Here is a 7893-nt window from a genome sequence, read left to right on the forward strand (position 1 = left end):
CCGACGTCGTGGCAGTGGGAGCTGCCCATATTGCGCATACGTCACGTGCGCCCCCGAGTTGCATGCGTAATATTGCCTGGCTGCTGGATCGACTCCATGGCACATCAATGATTACCATACTGTGTTGGTCGCTGTACACACCTGCATCCTGCGCTTTCCATCCCGCACCCTGCATCCTGCTGTTGGCAACACTCACTTAACACTCCTACACGTCTGGGCACCATCATCGCGGCACAGGATTCAATTGCAGCAGCTGCCTGATGCAGACGCAACAGCAGTCTGGAAACAACTCGCAGCAACACCAACAAGAGTTTTCAAAGAAATATGCTCGGAAAGCAGAGTGTTTGTTGTTTGGACTATTTTATACCTAATCTGAAAACTACATATGAAGCAACACAGTTGCAAGAGGAGTACTCATTATTATAATGCTTAATTTTACTAGCATTGCTTTAAAAACCTTATTTGCTTATGTAATGCTAAGTTTGTAGTGAATAACTTAATAACAATGAGCACAAGCTATGGCAACTGCAAAGCTAAATTCCTTGAATCACTCATATTATGTACATATATACATATATTTATTTAAGATGTACTATACTACAAATACATTAAATATTTCAATATCTTAGCTCAAAATAAAAGGGCATGGCCTATCTCAATGTCCCTGAAAATACCCCTCATCGGCATATAACTCGTTGAGTGCATTAGATGAATATTAAAAGCACTTGCCGCAGCAGCACTTGAAACTTAAAAGTGAATGGCAAGCGGACAGGTCCTTGTCCAGGACCAGGACCTGCACTCGCCAATAACATCAACGTGAAGCAGCAGCATCATGGTGCGTTGCATAATTTATTGTTATGCAATCAATCGGGGCGAGGTAGCTTCGTTGAGCAGGCAACAAATGGAGCCTGCTTTTCCACCACTCAGCCTGGCCGAGTGATTCTGATGGACTGGCCTGAGAGGCCATAAATTAAACATATTTGTTAGCATATAATCCATGTAATCAAATTACGTTTGCACAACCTGCTTGCACGTATTCTGTGGGTTCTGTGGCCAGGTACGTCGGATTCAGACAAGCCCAACCAAACAGTTCCTGGCTAATTTGTGCTGCGTAATTTCCATTTTCATTACCATTTACCTCCGCCGGAGTGCGGCTCATAATCTGCAGATGTGAATGCGAACAATGCCGCATTAAGTGGCAGTGTCAGCGAAACGTCCTGGTTAACCTGTCATCGCCAAACGGAGCCACAATGTCGGTCAACTCGAGACCACCTGAGTGAGCTGGACTGGTTTTGATTGCCCGTTCAAAACCTCAACGGGCATAATTTCATCGCCTGCCGTACACGGAGCTAAATGGCGATGTTTTTATTTTCAGGATATTTTCGTCCTTCTCGGCACCTGTTGCTTCTTCCGCCGAGCTCGAGCTGGGGTCCCCTTTGCTAATCAAGCCCTGCGACGAACACAATTTATTTAAGCGCACAAAAGGGACCAAGGACACCGGCGTACGCATGATGCGTAGGCAAGGACGAGCGACGGACAACCGAACACTTTTGGCTAACTTCCGGTGGCTCTGAACGGGAAGGAAGGCTACAATAATTGCGTTAAGGTCGCATTAGCCATCTCACCTTGTAGAAAGGGTAATCAGCTAAGCCAAAAGGCTATATCTAATATTGGTGCCTCCATCAAATCTCCCATTGCACTTAGGGCAACTCGTCGTCGCTCCACATCCGCCATGGTGTCCCATTCCTCGACGGCTGGAAGTTGGCAGACATATTGCATGAATAATTGCGCACAAGCTGCTTCTGCTCGGGCTGCATTCATCCATCGCCGAGCAAAACGGAACAAGCCAAGCAAATTAAAATCTTAGCAACAAAAGCGAAAAGTCAAAATGTTTGTTAGACAAATAAATTCAACACTTCACGCATATTTTCATAAGCTGCCAGAACAGCACACATATGACTACACTGCCAAAAACAAATCAAAAGAAATAACAAGATATATAAATGAGAGTTTCATAGAATTTTGACCAAAACAAAAAAAAAAACAAATAAAGCTGAACGGAAATTGGCAAGAAAAATAAATAAATGATAAAAATCGAATTATTATTTAACATTGTGAGCGTTACTGTGGCCCATATACGACGACAAGTGGCCCATATAGTGGGCGACACACCTTTTTGAATCTAGAATTTGCAAATTTTAAAAGGTTTTTATATTTTTTAGATCTCGACGTTCATACGGACGAAAAGACAGACGGCTAGATCAACTGGGATAGTGATCCTGATCAAGAAAATATAAACTGCATTGGGCGTGCCTTTAAGTGTTACATTCCTTCCAACAAACCTTTAGTAAATATTTAAATATAGTTCATGGAACTTTCGTAGCAAAAGCTTGGTAGAACATATTGATACCTTAAAGGAGCATTCATGTTGTTATTTGATACTACTCGCATTTATAATTACTCAATCAATTTCAATCAACCAATTATTCAATTTCATTCCCATTTTAAAAATATTTTGCGAATTCATCGGAAGTCTCTCTCTCTGTGTAGGCCGTCGCCCGGGCACATTTGTTAAATCTCAGTGTGGGGAAGTGTGTTTTAATCCAACCACAACACAAACACCAAGCGAAGTGTGGGTCGTGCCCCAGGCAGTACACGGACACTTAAAGCAAACTAACAAGGACACAGCGGGTGAGGCGCCATCGGAGTCGGGGTGGCCAGTATGTCGAGGCTCCTCAAATTCCTTAGCTTATCAACGAGACGCCGGAAGCTGAGGCAGCACTCATACATATTTTCGAAACATATTTACATGGCTGGCTTCACATTTCCGGGACGAGGCATTGAGTGTGCTTTGTCTGGTCCTGGTCCTGGTACTGGTACTGTCTCATCACATTACGTATTCAGGAGTACGCTCGGTACAGGGCGTGCGGTTACATCGAGAGTCCTTGGAATCCTAGGGGGATGTAATGTCAACATTCTATACGGAATTTTCGGACTCTGCTCCGTGGCAAAAATATTCCATTCGACTTTTCTTACTCAATTAGGCCTGTTGCAGTGGTCCAGGGGTCGTTTTCTCCATTCGTCGTCGTCCTCGGAATTGAAAGATATTCGATGCAAATTCAATTGCTGTGAAAAATGTCCATTAAAATCGTAATTGAAACGTTAATAATTTAATGCTATTTCTCGAGCCGCCTTTCGTCGGCATCCTGGCGCAAAAATCGATCATAATTCAATAAACGCCCAACCCAAAGGACGCGACAAGTTCAAGCCGGAAAAGTTAGCATCTCTTATCATTTTTGTATTTTGTACCGAAAAACTATAGATAGATACAGTTCCGGGAAAAGGGATATATTTTTCAATGCTGAGAAATGCCAACGTAATCAGTTCTCTGCGTTTGTCATCATCTGTTAGCGAAATGCCACTCTACTATGTACACCAAAGAGCAGTTTTCGAAAATGAGATTCTGTGAAATCCCCGGCATAATGGGGACATCAGTTGCCAGCTCTACGGCGGAATCACGGCCGAAATTCCCTCCACAATGGTAGGCATCCATCAAGCAAATTGAACACGCCCCCGTCGCATATATTACGCCCAGCTTTTTACCCTTTTTACTCACTTACTTTTGAGCAGGCCGAGGCAATTGCAAATCCCACGCATGGCTTCTATAGACAGCTCGGTACCCCTAATGTCGCTCCATAAATAAAGTCAAACAATAAGTGCGCTAACCTGCCAACCTCCGTGTGGGTAAGCGGACGGATCCGTCATGGTGACAGCTCCTATGGAGCTGGTGGCCCCACATCCTAGAGCTGAGTGATGATGGGACGCATGGTGTCTCAGTCGACACGTGTTGACATGTCAGTTAGGCAAATGAACATCTGAAACAGCATCTAGGAGCCGGTGTTCCAAGCTTCGGCGGGTCTATGGAGCGACAGGTCCACCGTACACCGACTCCATGGCTACCGGCGAGTCATTAGCCGGATCTCTGGGCGGGCTGAGACAAGACAAATGCCGGGCATTTCCCGAACAATTGTCCTCGGCAACTGGACCACTCCAGAGCGGAGCTTAAAGACTCTGATTAATCAGAATTTGTCCTAGCATCATGCCGGCGGATAGCTGGGAATTTTGTGGTGGTTTTAACGAGCCCGATGTCGGTCGACGGTCACCTTGATTGGCCCACAATTCTAGACCCAGATTCACAAAGAGCTCGGCAACAAATCCAGGGCCAGGGCAGCGGCGGCCAGAAAGGGTGAAGTAAAATATAAATGCAAAATAATAAAAATCGATTTGAAACAGGCTCCAATTGGATTTGAATAGACCCAGGCAGGCAGCTCCATCCTTCGATCCGCAGGATGTGGTGATGCCGAGCACTTTGCACGTTGTCATTTGATAACCCATTGTGGCAGACGCAAATTGAAAAAAGTGCCATCCGTTGGACAAAATGGAAACGGGGCGAGGAGGCCAGGGAGAATGCGGGATTGCAAAGTTCTATTCCAACAGAGGGGCTGGAGGACAGCTGGCGGATATGTGTGAAAGTGAGGTCTAACATGGATACAGAGTGCATGCCAGCCCAACTGCTTACCATTCTAATTCGACAAAAAAAAAAAATGAAAAAGGGTTCTGGGCCATTGGTTTCGACCAGCGACGAACTTTGAACTTTCCGGGGACAAGCGTCGCCAAACCGCAACAGAAAAGCAATTAACATGGAATGACACTTTGATTGAAACGTCTAATGTGCAGGCAGTCCAACAACCCGGCGGTCAAATAATTCGATGTTCATGAGTTCATGAGCACATGAACACTCGAATCGACCCTCGAAGGTCAGTGAAACAATGCTTTTTTTGGTTTAGAGCATTCGCTCGAGCATACATTCCAAATTAGTGTGCCTTAGACACTGAAAAAGATTCGAGCTTAATAATTAAATCAGCCCTCTAATGTGCACAAATCTGGCACTGCAACAAACAGTACAAGGCCTACCAACCCTTTCTCCTTGTGTAGTACTTGCACTCCTCCAACTCACATCCAAGGGCAGTCAGGCGCAATGATAAGAGGGGATAAAATTTCTTGGCGCCCACCTCGTCGTTCTGGCCAGCATCGAAAGCCAAAATCCAACAATGCCCGCACTTTTTTGGCCTTGGCAGTTGTTGGAATTGAGAGTGCAGGAATTGCACAAGTCGAACGCGATACGTGTTCTGGTATTTGCATTTGCCTCCGTATCGGATGCCCATAAGCAGTCCTCCTCCTTTATCTCAACTGTCCGTGTGCATCTGTTGTTTTGGCTGGACTCCACTGCGTATGCGTAATATGAGAGATGCGGGCAATCGAAGGCACGCAGTGGACTTCTCTGGGTCGAAAGCTTACGGGCACTTGCAGCATCGAGATCTTCGAGACACTCAAAGGCAGTGGAGCGGACACGTGTTAACCATTTAATGCCAATCGTAAATAAGTAAAGTCGTTAACCAAAACCCAGATATATACAAATTAAAATCTGATGCCCCCGCGAGGTCTGCGACCATCTAATACTCTTTTGACGTTCGCCCAAAAGTATACTATGGCTATTGGCGCGATGGGCTAAAATAGCTATTAGCTAACGTGCCCCAAGAAATTGGCTGCTGCCTGTTTCCATAGCTTAGCGATTAAAGTCCGACTGAAATTGGATGTGGAGTACAAGGCACCCGCCTCCGCTTTGATTCTACACAATCCACACAATGTCTAAGATTTAATTTAAATCTATTCTATGTAGGCGTGTAAACTGGCATTCCCAGGCAAATCCTAAACACGCTCTTCGGCTCGGAAATAAACAGAGAAGCAAACCCTTGCCCAACTTTGTGCGGAGTTTGTGTTTGTGCATAAAATTAAAGGAAGACGTCGACGATGGGGCAACTTTTATGATTGGGTTGTTGGGGCTCCGCGTCCCGAGCCGGCAGCTTTGGTTAATAAAATATGCAAAAACTCAGCTCGAAAATTAAGTTTCCTTTCCGCAGCAGCGGCCGACCCTTCGCACTCGTTTCCCCTTGTCCTTAGCAATCCTGAGGAGCAACATATGCTTAACCCCGCATCAACCCAGCATCACACACTCGCCCCGTTGTCGCCTGTTGACTAATAATCAAATTATTTAATAAAACTTAAAATAAAACTTTTCAGAGGCTGTCACGTCTCAGCTCCTGTAATGGGTAAACTGTGTTTCCTGCGCCCAAATCTCATGTCGTTATAATTATCTTGTTATTGAGTTAATTACACATGCAGGGTGGTTGTATTTAGCTGGAAGCGATTTTAACAGCTTAAAGCTTTAGTTTTTGGCTTGACAGCCAGCCCCTGGGCGGTTGAAATTTGTTGCCACCCAAGATTGCCTTCACATGATTAGGACCGGTCATAATTTGAGCCATACGTGCGCCGCTATTCAACGGGAAATTCATTTAGCACACAAATAACGCAATTCTATTAAATAAATTGAATATGTGCAGGGGCCCACGAAGCCTTTTAAACTAATATGTGTTTTGGGTGGGAGGTCCACCTTCCAACTTCCAGCTTCCATCTCCCGATTTCTCTTTGCTGAGCACACAAACGTTGGTGGGCAAAAACGCCATAAACCGAAACGAAACGAACGGAATAAGCCTAACCATAAAGTCAAGGGCCTTTCATTTCAATCAATTTTTGTCGATTGTTGTACACGCAGAAGGCATGAATGTGGCTCCATATATCAATACCTGATGCTCCACAGCCCCCACAACCAAACCAAACGAAACCAATACCCCAAACCAAAGCAACACCCCAAACCAACCGAGCACAAAGGTATATATTATTTATAGGTGTGTATTTTAACTAAACAGAATCGAATATTTGTTTCTGCCTGTTTGCTATTTGTGCCTGCACGTGGCTTTTCGCCGCCGACAACGTCAACAATTCCTTTTTTCGCATTTCCCATTTTTTGCGGTTTATTTATAAGTGAGCGAAATAAGAGTCGAACGTGTTTATGGGACAAATGAAGTACTTTAGATTCAATTATGCATTCGTCAACAGAACACATAATGGAATCCTAAATTGTGTCATCTGTGTGGGCGGCATCGCTGGCATCTTCTGTTTGTTTGCGTCGCTTAAATTTCAAGCGAAATGTGTGGCCTTGGGCCAAAAGGAGTCTGTCTAAAGGTTCTGTATCTCTGTATGGCCAGAAATCAGATTTGTGATTTATGGTTCTGCAGGCCAGTAGTACTGGGAAACTTAATAAGGCTGTTGGTGCCGGAGAACAACCGCAGACAAAGATTTCTGGCGGCCAAGGGGCTTAAAAGCTGACCTTTGATTGCACTTGACAGCAGGACGACTCCAAGTCAAAGTTCTGTCTGTGTGCTTATATGTTTAATAATGGTTGCCAACTTATTTGACATTATTCATTGTAGGTTATTTCACCGAATTTTCCTATGGCCGGCGGAAAATCAATACATTGGCCATCCAAGTAGGAGGGTGTCAAGAAACCCCTGCTGACAGTTCCAATGCAATGACCCGACTCCCCAACTAGACAACCGTAATCGAAAGAAAATCCGAAGTCCACAACACTCCCGAACAATGGAAAACTAAGTGAAGCCGAAATCCTTTGAGAAATTAGTTGGCTCGACCAAGTGGCTTTTCACTTCTGTGGGCAATCTCCAGCTGGTGGCAAGCGCTCCCCGTGACTGCGGTTTTATAAGCTAACCAGGTCGGAACACAACTTAATCTTGGCAAGCAAATCCCCAGAACTCCACGACCCATCTACGTACGCACGGTACGGTTTGGGTTTGCTATGGATTTGGTATATTTAGCTGTGTGTGTTTCGTTTGCATTTGGCTGCTTCGTCCGTACTTGTCTGTCCTTCTGTACTTCTAATACATACCACAATAAATGAATTTGGAAATATGCCATGTA

At 44.8% G+C, this 7893-nt stretch overlaps 1 long non-coding RNA gene across 1 annotated transcript; it reads left to right on the forward strand.

The window, feature by feature from the left end:
• The first annotated feature begins 4750 nt into the window (after positions 1 to 4750).
• LOC120321723 lies at positions 4751 to 7893 on the forward strand. Its single transcript, XR_005561436.1, has 2 exons — positions 4751 to 4817; positions 7392 to 7893. It is a non-coding gene; the product is annotated as an uncharacterized LOC120321723 (long non-coding RNA).

This window comes from Drosophila yakuba, chromosome 3R (genome assembly GCF_016746365.2).
Source record: "Drosophila yakuba strain Tai18E2 chromosome 3R, Prin_Dyak_Tai18E2_2.1, whole genome shotgun sequence".
Classification (NCBI taxonomy): Eukaryota; Metazoa; Arthropoda; class Insecta; order Diptera; family Drosophilidae; genus Drosophila; species Drosophila yakuba.